This window comes from Thunnus maccoyii, chromosome 10 (genome assembly GCF_910596095.1).
Source record: "Thunnus maccoyii chromosome 10, fThuMac1.1, whole genome shotgun sequence".
Taxonomy (NCBI): Eukaryota; Metazoa; Chordata; class Actinopteri; order Scombriformes; family Scombridae; genus Thunnus; species Thunnus maccoyii.
In genome coordinates this window covers 5,192,804-5,208,586 of record NC_056542.1, presented here as the reverse complement: position 1 = coordinate 5,208,586, position 15,783 = coordinate 5,192,804, and positions in this window count along the sequence as shown.

Sequence of the window (15,783 nt, the reverse complement as noted above, 5' to 3'; positions counted from 1 at the left end):
AGCATACACGCGGGGATAGAAACACCTGCACAATGTAATCTAATCCAAAAAAGAAACAACCCTGTAATTAATCCCACCTTTGTTCCCCAGTGTATGTAAACTGAGGCGGTCAAAACACACCATTCTGCATGTATAATGCAATCCAATATAACAACGGTCTTCAGAGGTCCAGCAGCAGATTATCAGTTATTATTTAAAAAGTGCTCCAACGATTTAGCATTTCACTCCTATGACACTGTTGGAGTCATGATGGACAGTTTAAAATCAATGGAGCAGAACTTTTCACCTATGTTACCCACAATGCAACTCCACCACTATCAGTTCTGCTGGAGATTTGGGTGTGTTATACTAGTAGTGGTTAATGTAGCCTGGAGCTGCTAGCCTCAAGCAGAGATGAGGAGCGGGCTGCAGACCCACAGAGTTTTTGTCATTTTCAAACTTGTAGTCTTCAGCCCCAGCAGATGCCTCAAAAGGCTTTATACTACTTTTTTCACATATGCAGTAGTACCTCCCAAGACCTGTTAAAAAAAGACTTTGATATGTAAAATTGGTGGAATTCTCCTTTAATGGAAACCTGTTACATAAGGATAGAAAAGCACAAGCTTTCAGAGGTAGAGGTCTTCCTGGGTCTTAAATGTTAGGCCCAAAATTCAATGCGCATACATTTATTTTCAACAAAAGAGACAGGGACCAGAGGACAATCGGATCTACAGTATGAAAAATTCAGCAGACTCAACTAGAAAAAAACCGACAATGGCAACAGCATAATGCGCTATCAATTAACAAGCATTTGAAAAGAGCGGCAGTCATGTCATTTTTCCCATGCAATTCACAGCCATCTGCCTTTAATTAAAACACATTTTGTCTCCTGTGATGATGATGACGTGTGTGATAAAAACCACTTGGATCCACTCAGGTATTAGACAGATCCCAGACTCCCAGATGTAGCACGGGACCCTACACAGACCTGACCAGAGTGGACCTGTGATGATCTCTAAGAAACTAATGTCCCCATAAATAACCATAGATTTTAATCAGAGTCACATTTTTAATCTATTGCAGTGTTGTTTTTTTTATTTGGATAGCATTTCATTGTACAAGGTTTCCATTTTCTGAGTCATTGAGTGTAAAGTGTATTATTTGCAGTAACCCTGAACAGACTAGCATGAATCATGTTAGATGTTTGTCTCAGTGTTTCAGTCTCGCAAATTCTTTCCTTTCCTCTTATACTGTCACTGAATGAAATGTTGTCGATTTCACTGATTGTATTTGGTTTTAGTATCTGAGTCTCAGGGAAGCATTTTGTAATGACAACAAAGATGAAAAGCGCTAATACATTAAAGGCCGGTGACAGCTCAACATTCACAAACACAATGAAGGTCAGCGCTGCTTGTTGCACACCGGCTTTGATCATAGCGTATTTTTTGAGTGCCTGTGGAGGCTTAATAGCCAGACGTTTGCCAATGGGAACACTCAGAGTTCAGACAGCTCATCTAGATACAGTAGTAACACAGAGCTGAGGAGGAAGGAGTGGTTACATACTCTCTATTTAAAGGTGAAAAGTTGTACTTTTAAGTCCTGACTCCACAACACAATGCTGGATAATTGTGGCTTCTGTTCCTTTAAAGACAGAAATAGAGTTCAATCTGATCTGTATCACAAGGAAGTAAAGGATCATTATTATCCTTCAGTTCAGGGAACAAGTGTAGCTCCAGCAAGTGTTATTGTAGGGATGTGTACCTGGTAGAGCTGCAACTAATGATAACTTTCATCATGGTTTCATTGTTTTTTCATTAAGCACATTAAATGTATTCGATGAAAGAAAATTGCAAACCTCAAATCGTTACATTTATAATGAAACAAAGAGAGAAAAGAAGGAAATCTGCACATTTGAGAAGCTGGAACCATGAGAAACACAACAAAACAAAACAAAAAAACCCCTCAAAGGAATAGTTCAACACACAGTTCACACTTATTTGCCTTCTTGCTGAGAGTTAGATGAAAAAATTGATACCACTCACAACTATTAATATATAGCTACAGCCAGCAGCCGATTAGCTAAGATTAGCATAAAGACTAGAAATAGCGAGCCCAGCTCTGTCAATGTTATGTCTAATTTCTTAAAGACTCATACAAACAAAGTTATGGTTTTATGGTACATTATGCACAGGATTATCTCTTAGCCTGGAGCAATGTTGAACTATTGCTTAAAGCGATTATCAAAATCACTTAAATTTCTGCCAATCAATTAATTTAATTAACCATCAATTGTTTCGTTACTCAAAGCAGGCAATGAAAAGCATGTATTAAGGAGTAGAAACTGATCTTATAAAAATCTCGCTTGACAGTTCAGTTTATAGTCTGTCAAGCTCAAGCTTTTAAGTCTAAATAGATGAGAAGTCTTGGAGGTGTTCAGAATCAGACTTATGCAATTAGGTTGAAAGCTGCAGAGCAGCTACTAAATGGATCTTGAAGTAAAACTATTTTGTCAACAAAATAGATGCCTTTAATGGCTGTGGGAAGAGGAGAAAAAAATTAATGTAAATGTTTCCCTCCTAGAGTGAAACTTCGGTCGTGGTCGTTAAACCATTTTTTTTCAGCCTTTAAGATTAAGAGTTTTGGAGTTAATGAGGAAATACTACTTCAAAGTTGTTTAAAAATGGAAGTGACTGTTGCGTATGCGCAAAGCAAAGACGAAGCGTCAGTGTCTTGCATCTTGACACCACATCCAGCATATAAAGAGTAAGCCGACAGATCATTAGAAGGACCAGGAATTAAACACTTTTTGGCCAAATTCAGTCTTGGGATTAAAACTAATAAATAGTGTAAGAGTAAAAGCTTCAGGATACATCTTTCCTCTTTTTTTTTTGCACTCTGTATGCGTGTGCAACTAATAATCCACTATTGAATATTACTCTCCAGTTTTGGCACGGACTGCTGTCTCAACAAAACTTCACGCTGAGTCCAAGCGCATCATGGCCCTAAGAAGTGGTTGTGTCTTTGTATCTCATGCAGCTCATGAAAGTAAACTCTTACACCTGTCACAACAGCAGATGTCAGCTCCGTCAGCGTGTTTTAACATCCTCCTGACGGCTGAAGCTGCATAATTCTACATCAGATGATTCCTCGTCACCACAAGGCATAATTACTGCGTCAGAACTGCCTGATTTGTGGACCATTATACATACAGTAATTTTCTGCAGATCATACACTATATTTTGTACCATCCCTTCCTTTTATATTGTGTCTATCACTGCTACTGAATCTGATGCACTCATTTCACAGTCCTATTTATTTGCTATGGTTACAGTAGTGAATAAAATCATTGTAGCTCTATATGCGGCCATTTTTAAATTATTTTTTGAAACATTTCCCTTCCTCAAGTGCAAAGGCTAGTGTCATTTCAGAATGCTTGACAGATAGTAGCCGTAGACCTTGAAATATGGCACCTTTCCAAACCCAGTCTGCCATTATTAAGGTTGTGGCTTCGCTCCGAGACACACTGAAGTCACACTTGAGGTTAGATCTCATTTATGACAATCTCCGTGTACCTCGTTGCTGGCTTAATGTACCTCAGCGTTCTATTGCACACACCACTAAGCTCCCAATGGCCAGCATGAGCCGCATTTCGCTGAAGGTCGCACAATGTGAATATAAATAGTTACTCAGCTGAGACATTACAGCCACCAATATTTTTAAAGTCCACCTAATGCCAACATTTGTCTCAGGGAGTTACCAGTGACCGCACAGGTGTGTTAACATGTTGCTTGTTGCACAGTAAAGAGCAGATGATGTCTTATATCCGCCTTTTCATGGGCCACTAAACTGCAATTCCACTATAGTATCTTGATTTACGGCTTTATAGTAGAAAGAGAGAAGGTGGGCCTAGGTGTCTATCTTTCATAAAGGTAATATGTGCAAACCAGAAAAGAGCAATAGGCTTGAACACACTAAATAACGAGGTTTTTTGTTTGGTTTAGATATGGTTATGTGAAAGAAATAGGACCAGAGCAGCTGAGAGCAATGAATAATAACACAATCTATCAAAAAATATGCACATCATACAAGTTTCAAAAGGAAAAAAAGTAATTTAGTTTGGATGAAGTTTACCCCAAAACAATAAACAGCACTGAGCTTTGGGCAGATTTAGTGCTCAGTGAATGCATGCAGAGCACCTACTGGATCCACCAGTTTAATAAACTAATCTCACCATGGAAACATCCTGACTGCAGCCAAGACTAGGTCCAAAATCATAACCACAGTATGTCTGGCAATTGTGCCCTCACTGTGCCAAGCCAACAATGAACTCATCATGACAAATGTGAACATGATAAAAAAAAAAAGAAGAAGAAGTAAGAAATCATTCAAAGCAACATTTGTGCAAGATGTGTATTATTTTTTGCCCTTGTTTGGATTGTTGTGTGAGAGTTCCTGTAGTCGGGGCTCAATACAGTTGGTGGGAAGGCGTCAATACACAATCTCACCGAGGATTAACCATTTTAATTACTTCCACCTCTGTGCTATCACCATCTGCTTTGAGTCTGGATGGGCCTCCTCGAGCAACATGCTATTCAAATCAATTGCAGCAATCTGCACAATGTTACCATGATAAGCCATGCTGAGGTATTTTCTGGCTTTTGTAATCCAGTTTGCGTTGAACAGATAAGGTTTATTACATCCTGCGGTAATCTTTCCATGTTTGGCAACCTCCGGACTAACTTATCCAGCGGGGGTGTTGTTTCAGAAAGGACCCAGTGAAACAAGAACAAAAGGTTTGAGAGAGAATTATATGTTGTCAGATTGTTGTTAATGCATTACAGATTTAATGAGATAACCCTAAATACCAGCTTAAGTCATTATGCTTTCATCTTCTGCTGTGCTGCTGCTGCTTCTGCTTTTAATATAAAAGTCTGTCTAGAAATCCCTTGTTTTTTTCCACACTGCTACAACGGCCACGCTTTTATTCTGTTATGTTTGAGTCATATTTATGCCATTGATTTTATAAGTAGTGCATACCCAACACGGTCAATCCAGTTTCTTGCTTAACACAGCAAATATCGCCCGGCAGTGAATTGTTTAAGGCCAGAACGGTTCACAAACATGCCTGTTGATGAAATGATACTTGATACAAGATGTTGATGTGTTGAACGCCACAAACAATCGATGGCTGCGTGGAGGGAGGGTATTTGCTTGATGACTCGCGGTGCACCTCTCTCACAATAATTACTGGAGGATATACAGTATATTTCATACTGTACTTTGCCTCCTGGCAAGGTTGACCACAATCTACTAAAGCTCTGCTGTGAAATAAATCAATAGTCCTGAAACTCAGTAATTGCTACAAGAATAGGGCCATAAAATCCATCATCCAAAATGTTTACCTAATTAGATTAATTTAGCAGAAATGGCTATGTGGGTGAGTCATGGTGAAAGTGCGTGTGACAGTCTCTACGGTACGGTAAGATAAATGAACTTTGAACCACAGAACGACCAGGCCTGCTGGACAGAGAGGAGTCTGGTTAGTGTCTGAGGAAAATAAGGATGGAGGGCTCATTATTGGCTTTTCACTGTCAGTCTCAGTGGCTTCAATGACACTGAGGGCTCTGTAATTCCTTTTCAGTCTCTCCCTCAGTCTTCCTCACTAAGTCCAAGATAGACAAAAATAGAGAGGGAGGATTAGGGAGAGTTCGGCAGACAAAAACTGCAACGGAACGGAGGCGAGATAAGGAAGAGGGGGCACAAGAGAGAGCAACACCCGACGATGACATGCTAAGGAGACAAGCCGGGGGAGCAAAAAAAAAAGTTTAGACAATGTCAGTGTGGGATGAACAAGTTCATCAGTGTTACAAGAGTGTTAATGAGGATCTCAGGGTGGGTGAGCCCTGTGGTGAGAAAAATAAGAGAGATTAAAATCTGCCATCTTCAATGGCGAGGGTGCATTAGTCCAGAGATTGCCTTATTTAAACTGTAGACAGGATCAATTGGGCCTCATAGTGCAGCACAACGAGATGGCCTCCTCCGGCAAGAAAGGGTCAAGCACTCAGCTCCGGCGTGCAGAACACTGTTTAATTTGACTTAATAATGCGGTTCTAACCGAGAAAAGCCTTGCATATGCTGCTGCACATACATCAATGGATAAACGCCAATTTGTCTTTGAGTGCTGATGGCTATTTCTTTCTCTCTTTTCCGCCTTTTTTTTTCCCACCATGAATAAGTGCAATGAGTTTGTTGTTATGGAGGCGGGTACCAGGCAACAGCAAATGCATATTATGGAGAGTAAAATGTCCATTGTTGCTTTGTTCTCATGCAGAGAAGAGAGCCAGATACAACCATGAAATATACTAAGTACTTTTTTTAAAATCAGGCTGCACTTTGCTCCTTGAAGCTCCACTAAAAATATTTTTACATTAACATTGAATCAAGTCATCGGGGTCGCTCGCAGTGATTCACCTACAGAGAATTGTAACCAAACTCTGCAGCCTTTTAGCCTCTTTTAGCTCATAGCTTTGGATTTTTGGCACACATGTGCACTGTTCAGCATCGGTGCTCTCATCAACCTGATTTCCAGCAGCATCAGGCAGCAGTTTTATGCAAAAAAGCTGCGATAAGCTCTGATAAGCCCACTGTACACTACACTACGTGCCCCCGCACCAAACAGCAGACAAAATTAGCGACTAGCTGGTGAAGAAAGTAGAACATCTAGCAGCTAAAGAGTCATATATTTCTCTGAGGAGCTAAAAGGAGAGTGAATATTGAAGGTGGATCTCCAAGTGATTGCTAATGTTGCTCTGTGTCTGCTGAATGTGTCAGAAGGCAATTGCTTGATAATACATTACAATTTAGACAATATTTCCTGGTTGCTCCAAATAGCCATAAAACAATTAATTAAGCTTTGCAAATTTGAACAAGAAATAGCATATTCTTATTCCTATAAAAATGAAAATTTGGATTTAAAGGCAATAAATCACAGCCATACTCACTTGAAAACACAGTTCAAAAAAAGTTTTGCCACAAAAATCACACTTAAATGTAGGACCAGTGCCTAATGTTAGCTTAACATTAGCTAGATATTTGTGTCTGGCTATTACAGCGTTAGTAGTCACTATTATAGGGTTTTATCACAAACAACAAGAGTAAACAAAAACAAGAAGTAAAAGAGTTGGTTGTCCTGGATATGGTGCTGTTGCATCTGCTCTCAGTCAGGTCACCTACAGTTTAGCTACTGGATCATCATGCAAACAAAATCATTGAAATCACCTGTTTTTACATATAAAGTTGCAAGCCTCCTCTGTTTTATTGTTTTTTTTATTTGTGATTCATTTGTAATTGTTACGGTTAACATGTAGCGTGACACAACATGTTGGTGGCATATGTGATCGTGAAAAAAGAGAAGGAGAGGAGTACAGTTTCAGGAGGGGAAAGATCAAGGTCAATGGTGAGGAATGTCTGACAGTCAAACTATTTTTAGGAAATATTTTATATATTAACATATATATACTGCACATTATTCTCTCTTGACACAACCAGTTCATGGAAAGATCCCCAGTAACCATTCTAAATTCTTAGTGTCTGGTACCTTTTTTACTGCATTTCCATTTTACATTTATCTAGTGTGACAAATAAAAAGGTATTTAGTTATTATGAGCAATGATAGCCATCATTACTAAACAGAAAAAGAACAAAACTGATCCTCATTAACAGAAAAAAACAAGGAAAACATATCACAGTACCACCCACACTGTTTAATTGACAGGAGATCACATGGGAAGAGCAATAAAAAACCTCCACGACAATGAGCACTTAGCTTATTAAGATTAACCCACAAAAAAGAACATGTCTGTAGATGCAAAATGCCATTCTTTCTTGTGGGAAACACAGTGTTATTCTGAACTCTAACATCATTTCATGTTCATTTTCTTTATGCACGAACAACAGATGGTCTCTAATTTTTTTCCTCTCAGTCGGTACTGCAGTTCTTTGCAATCGTAATGTCATTAATGAACCCAAACACCATCTACTGACAAATAAACAAAGCCTGTGTTCCATAATAAGTGGTGAACATTGCTGTAATGACAAGATATTTAAGTCTTCCTGTAGGAGACTGTGTTCTGACTGTACAGTACATAGTACATGAGTGTTACACAAAATGTACTGCACTGAAAAACGTCACCCCCGGACTCTGTGTCCGCAATTAATATTCTGCCGAGGGTCTGATGAACTAAAATGAAAGTACCAGCCAAGGATCACTTTTAGTGTCCGGAATAATAAATATCTTCTTGTTAAGGACAAATTGCACTCTGCTCATTTTGGCATTTTGTTTAATCATTTCAAGTACTGTAAAAAAAAAAAAAAGATTAGAATTAAAAGAAAAGAGCAGATTTAAGATTCTATTACTTATTCTTATTCATGGTGGATCTTTTGACTTTATTATTATTATGTTAAGTCAGCTTTATTTGTGTGTAGATTGTGGTGGCGATAACTCGCACCAAACTGAGCAACTGTGACCATTCAAGTCATAGTTTTTCACAGGACAGCGTGGCAAAGTCAAAGGCTTTGTTTTCCGTGATGAAAAGTTGGACATGTGTTGGGTTGCAAAAAAATAAAAAAAATACAGCAATATTAGACTGTCGCCTGCAGCTCTTTATCTAACAGCTCACTGTGACTGTTTCTCCTTATATTATTCCTTGTTGCGATGTTTAAAACTGAACCACAAAATAGCAACAGAGACCTCAGGATGAGCAACAGAGCTCTCTTCCAGGACATGCAATAGATATGGTGTGTACAGAATAGATCAATACAGCAAAATAGTATGTAAAAACAGATAACGTTGCACGACTACTTCAAATTAAAACCCTGCAGGTGGTTCGTCGGTGTTCGTTAATGTTATGCATCGCCGTAACTAAACACAGCTACGATACGGCTGTAGGAGAGTGATCAGTTAACAGTGAGGCTGATATCTGTTAGATGAAAGTATGATCAGTTACGTAACTAAACCACAGAGATTCAGTTACAAGCTCGAAAAGTACAGAAATTAAAAACAGAGCTCTCTAACTAAAAGCACAATCTCACATGTGTTGCTTCATCAAAGACATGGCTTTGGTTGGAGGGAGAAGACAGTTCCAGGTTGGCCTCTGTCAGCCCTGCTGCACTGGAAATGCATGAGTTTGCGGATTGGCACAGCATGCACAATTATTGGTAGTTGGTGTAGATATTATTTTACTGGTTTTATTAGTTGTATTAGTTTGATCGCTTTTTGTTTTGTTTTATTGTTTTTTTCATGTATGAATGATTGTAAGGACATTGCTGAGTATCTCAGTATTTCTGGACATAAATGCTTTGTGATGCAGCAATGCTGAGCCTAAGAAAAAAATCTCTAAGGGGACAATAAAGTATATCATATGTTGTGTTACGTTATGTTATGTTATGTTATGTTATGTTATGTTATGTTATGTTATGTTATACTATACTATGTTATGTTATGTTCTGCTATGCTATACTATGTTATGTTATGTTATGTTATGTTCTGCTATGCTGTTATGTTATGTTATGTTATGTTATGTTATGTTATGTTATGTTATGTTATGTTCTGCTATGCTATGCTATGCTATGCTATGTTATGCTATGTTATGTTATGTTCTGCTATGCTATGCTATGCTATGTTATGTTATGTTATGTTATGCTATGCTATGCTATGCTATGCTATGTTATGTTATCGTATCTTATCTTATCTTAACCTATCTAACAAAAGTACTTGGGCCACTCAAATTTGGGCATGTGAGACAACAGGAAATAAATAAATGTAACACAAACTTAATTCTGGTCAAGGTTTAAAAAGGTCCAATGAAACTCAGACTAAAAGTCAAAACTGTACTGTGTGTCATTCCTTCTCTTTCACAGAGTGAGACTGACAAAGTATCTGTTTTTTGCACAACTGTCTGATTGCCATAAAGGCTAAAAACCCTTTACAAATAAACACAGATAAAACAGAGGTCCTTATTATTGCTTCAGATAGCACAGCTCCCAAGGTTGCTCAGTGTATTGGGTCCCTTTCTTCAGCTGCACAGTCTAATCCTAGAAATCTCGGTGTTATATGTGATCAGGCTATGCAATTTGATCAATATATCAAATCGTTAACACGTTCATGTTTTCTTTCATTTAAGAAACATTGCCAAACTCAGGTCTGTTATATATCACAACCTGAGCTAGAGATGATTATTCACGCTTTTATATCATCCCTTTTCATCTCAGTAAGTCGTCCCTGGATTGCCTACAAATGGTCCTGAACGCTGCTGCGAGGCTGTTGACCAGGTCCAGCAGGACAACTCACATCACACCCATCTAATCCTCTTTACATTAGCTGCCCATCAGGTTTAGGATTCATTTTAAGGTAAGAGATGCACATGCATGGTCAGGAACCATGCATGTGCATCTCTTACCTGCTCCATCATTATATCACCAGTAGGCCACTTACGTCCTCTGATCTGGGCTTACTGGTTGTACCTTTTGCTTTACTCTTGTGATGCACTTGCCCTGTGAAAGGTGCTATATTGAATAAAGTTTGCTTACTTACTTACTAATAGGGAGAAATCTTCCATCAGCAGTTGGTTTCAGTGGGGAGTTTGTTGCTAGTAGCAACCAATACTGGCACAGTTACATTAGCATTTGCTGTTTCACTGACATTGTGACATTCAGCCTTTTGTCAGTGACCAAGATGATCACTTTACTGTTGTAATTACACTGGCTGTCTGAGGCAAGTGTGTTGCTAACACAGTGTTTACTAGATTAATTACCAGTTGTTTTTTTTTTGCTTGAGCAGAAGTAGCAATAACACAGTATAAAAATACACCATTACAAATAAAAGTCCTGCATTCATAATTTTACTTGAGTAAAAATGAGTTACCAGCAAAATGTACATAAAGCATCAAAATTAAAAGTACTCAGTATGCAAAATGGCACTATTCACTATTATTTGACCATTTTTATTGATACATTAACATGTAAACAGTAACTTACACTAATATACTGTTGGGTACTTTAATCTATAATGATGCATCATAAACATGTCATCATGATATGTTTTACATGTAAAGTCTTTATCTGAAAAATAATTAGTAAGTAAAGCTGCTGAGTAAATGTAGTGGAGTAGAAGTATAAAATAGCATACAATGGAAATATTCAAGTAAAGTACAAGTACCTCAAAATTGTACTTCAGTCCCGTATGTTTACTTTCCACCTCTGTTAATTACTGTTTTGTCCTTTTGGAGACTTTAATTTTGGATTTTTCACTGGTGACTCAGTGTGAATAAAATTTTCTTGCTAGTGTACTGATTGATTTTTATAAAAAAGGGTTTTATTGTATCTCATCTTTTCCTAATTTGCCATTACTATCACTGAGCTTCCAGCGCTTCCAGTAAAAATGTAAAAAGTCCAATTTTTGTCTGAGACAAAGGTTTTAAATCAATATGTAACTTTGTGCATTTAGTTTAGCTTTCAGGACAGGAAACATTTTGTAGAGCCAAATAGTGAGCATTTCAATTTGGAGCATAACTTTCTAATGTGCATTTATTCATGGCATATACTCTTATAATGGCTGAGATTGTTAGTAATGGATGGTGACTTCACTCAGTATTAATTAATAGATGACTCCACTTGTCACATTAAGATTTAGAAGGCAAAATGAGCCATCCTGTGATTAATCAAAGTGCTTAATGAAGACAAAATACGTGAATGTCACTGAAATGCCAAGAGATTTAATTGTTGCCGCTAATATGGATAAATCAGAAATAACACACACATTAACGGAAGCTTTTCATCTATTCTAAAGATGGTTTGTTCCAGCACTAGTTTTATGTAATTTCATCTCTACCTTTTCTAAGCTTCAAGTGTCGCCTTTAAAAGGAGCTCTGCAGAAATCACAACATTTGGCAATGAGCCTAACGTCTTCAAAAAAATGACAGACGCCTCGATAAAAGTGGTTTTGCCATTATGAGGAAATCAAGAATTCACTGGTGTTGGTGAGAGGTTTGAAGTGTGAGACACAGTTTTTAGAGTATAATTTTCTTGCAGTGTGACAAATGAAAAGACGCTTTGTTGCCAGTAAGAAAACCGCATGGGTAAGACTTCATTTGAACCCCACGTTTAATATTTACAATAAGTATAAAAGCAATTAAGTAATAAGTACTGTATAACATACATTAACACACTATAATGTAGTTTTAAGCAGATATAATTGAATTATCTATGTATTTGCCAACAACTGTAGCTGTAGAAGCAATAGATAATGAATGATTGACAATATAATATAGAACAATTGTACTTGTATGATGTGTTCTAGCAGATTTAGCACTCATTTTGACATGCATTAATTATATGTTTGGGCATGCTAGCAGCATGGCTCTATGGATACCTCAACAACTACACTGACAACATTAATATTCCCCATATGATAAATCATGCTGACTTTGGTGATCCCCTGACTTTTCCTCTCTAGCACCACCATGAGGTTGGCAATTCAGGTTTTTAGTGAAATGCTCAACAATTATGGGATGGATTGACATGAAATTTGGTCCACATACCCATGGCGCCCAGATCATGAACCCTAATGGTTTTGGTGATCGTTTGACCTTTCGTCTAGCGCCACCAGCAGGTCAAGCAGGTCATTTATCTTGTGAAATAGTTCAAAATCTACTTCATGGACGAGCACACAAATCTGTACAAACATTCATGGTCCTAAGAGAATGTATCCTGATGACTTTGGAGATTTTCCCTGTTTTTTTCTCAAGCAGATAAACATTACACCTGCTTAACATTTGAATGTTAGCATTTGCATTGCGAACAGGTTAACGTGCTGACCTTGGTATTTAGAAAGAAAGCCAGCATTACAGTTATTGTACATGAACTTGACACTTTAATGTGGTGGACAAGGTGAATCCAGTTAGAGGCTGTTATCCCTTATTGAGTTTTCCTTATCAAATCAATACCAAACACAGCAGAGGAGATGTAGATAACAGAGAAAGCAACTCCAACTAAATATCAGAAAAACCTATGTTAACCTGCTGCAGCCACTGCAGCTGTGAACACCAAAACTGAAATCACCAAAACTCATTATTCCTGTTATAATGGCAGAAAAACAGCACTCAGTAACCCTGACAACTTCCATCCTTTGTTTGTTGAAGCCAAAAGTTTGGCTACACTTCGGGGCTTTTGTGATGCCTGTGACTAACGGTACCATTTCCCCCTGCCTGCCTCTGTGACACTATTACAGGTAGCAATCAGCATGCCTGAATGGGCCATCGGGGGAAAATGGCTTTAAAAAGAAGCACCTTATTATTTCCAAAAAAAAAAAAAAAAAAAAAAAAAAAAGCTTTTACATCTCAATCTTATCCAGAGTGACAGCTGAATAAGCTTTAAATTATAGTTCATCATTGTTGCAAGCAGACTAGTGAGCACTTGCGAGGGTCAAATTGACATTATTCATATGGAAATACTCAAAATATCCCTTAGTTCTGACAGTGTTTTACGTTTGCTGGTAAAAGAAATGAGCCTGACAGAAAAATCATTTTTTCCAGGTTAAGACTAAAATCACAGTGAGAACAACAGGGCATTAGGTGACACCATGTTTGTTTGACCTTCATTCATCTTTCCAGACCAGGAAATTATGATAATTATCCAATGATTGTGCTCTGCTCCACAGAGAGTGTGTGGTAATGTTTTATGAAATCAAAATTAAATATAACTATGCTTTCCTCCACCACCTCACACACAGATGATTAAATTACAAGCACGCCCGCACACAACAAGCATACAATCTTATACACACAAATCAGACACAGAGAAAAAACACATAAACAAACATGTGCACTCACAGTCTCTCAACCAGCCCTCCCGCCCCGCAGTCGAGCACATTAAAAAACAATTAGGCCTCTCTGATTTGTCTGTTTTTTCGCCGCCTCGCCTCGGCAGCAACCCGCAGAGTCCAGCTGCTTCCCTCAGGCCTCTGCGGAGCAGGAGGGAAAAAAATTGCTCCTTCAAAGCGACAGAAGAAGATGACACAGAGTGAGAGAGGGGGGACTTCACTGCAGCCAAAGTGGTGGACAGAATGAACTGGTGGTGGTGTTTTGAGTGTGTAATGGCAGTGGAGTAAGCATTCATGTGTGGTAAGTCCCGTCGGCCGGATACTGTTGCTGTAAGCTCTCTAATTATGTTGCCGGGCAGGCTGATGGACAGGCAGGAAAGATGCAAAGCCTCTAGAGAGGTAGGATTTAAAAAATATATACAAAAATAAGATTACAATTACTGACTAAACTATTATGCAACTCAGGTTTTTTTTGCAGGAAGGATGAGTCTGGTTAGTTTCAGAGCAGCTCTAAATGAAACACAAAAGTAAAAAGATTCTTAAAAGGCAAGATTCAAAGTTATTTTTTTTATTTTGTGTCCCATCTTTGTTCCAAAACACATTTCTGTTGAGTTTCTACTCAGCAGAAATGTAATTTCCAGAGATCACTTTCAATCAAACAGTGAGACTGTGACGTCAGTGTTACGCTTGACACTGGAACTTTGAGGCATGAATTAAAGAGAAGGTAACATGCACATTTCCAGGTCTATATTTTTATTCTGGGGTTCTACTAGAATCTCTTTGCAAGATTTACAGTTCAAAAAAACTCCTTATTTATCTTATACTGGCCCTTTATGCACCCCCTCAGTTCAGTCCTGTCTCTGTCAGTCTGCCCTCCCGATGCCCCTCGGTAGATTTCCACCAGCTCCAACGGCTACATAAACAAACAGTGGTAGTAGGATTTCACTTCTTCTTCCCACCCTTTACTCAAAATATAAATCCAAAATATGTGAGTGGACAACGCAAACAATCCATGGAATAACCTTTGCTAAAACCTCAGCAACAAAGGTAACTTTTGCAAACGGAGCTTTCAGAGCAGGCCAAAGCTCTGGGTTTTGACTTGCAGGGAGCATTTTTATACATGTTCACCTCAAGTTTTCAAACTTTGACATGTTTAACATTAACATCCAACATTATAACAGTATAAAAATGACAGAAAATCACAAAAAGTCTGTTAAATTCTATGAGAATGCCAGGTGGATTATGCTTCATTTCTTTGAGTGCTGATTTGGTGGTGTTCAATATTAATTGCCCTTTAAATATATGTATTGCTCACATACAGTACATTAAAGCAAGAGAGAGACCGCAGGCAATACATAACCACCCTGGAGCCATAACTGGTAATAACATCAAATGAACACAGTCAAACAATAAAATCTTTATGCATAAAAATGGTTGAATAAATAAATAAAACCAGCGTTCCCATAGGGATGCTATCAGCACCATAAACCAAGAATGATTTGTACCAACATGTATACACAACATTACTGTGTATGTATGAGAATAATAATACAACCGGCGTGTTTGGAGTTGCTGTCACAGAACCTGGCCATGCAAATTTTCATACTTTTGTAGTTTCAATGTGAAGCAGGTGCAATTTACATAATATAGTTATTCATATGCTGACAAAACAGTAATATTGTCTGAACAAAAACATCAACTTTCCAATCAGGGTCAGTCCAGATTTAACTCAGACATCTTTTCATGTGAAAACCACAAATCATTCTTTGTTCCATGTTTGGGCAATTTGCAGTACAAGAGACTCATCTGTCCCTGCACTGTCCTGTCAGTGTTCAGCTGAGATATGATTCCTCCGTATTTTACCCCTTTATACATATACATTTCACTGTATAAAGAAGATTACAACCAGATTTTAAAAACATCTCACA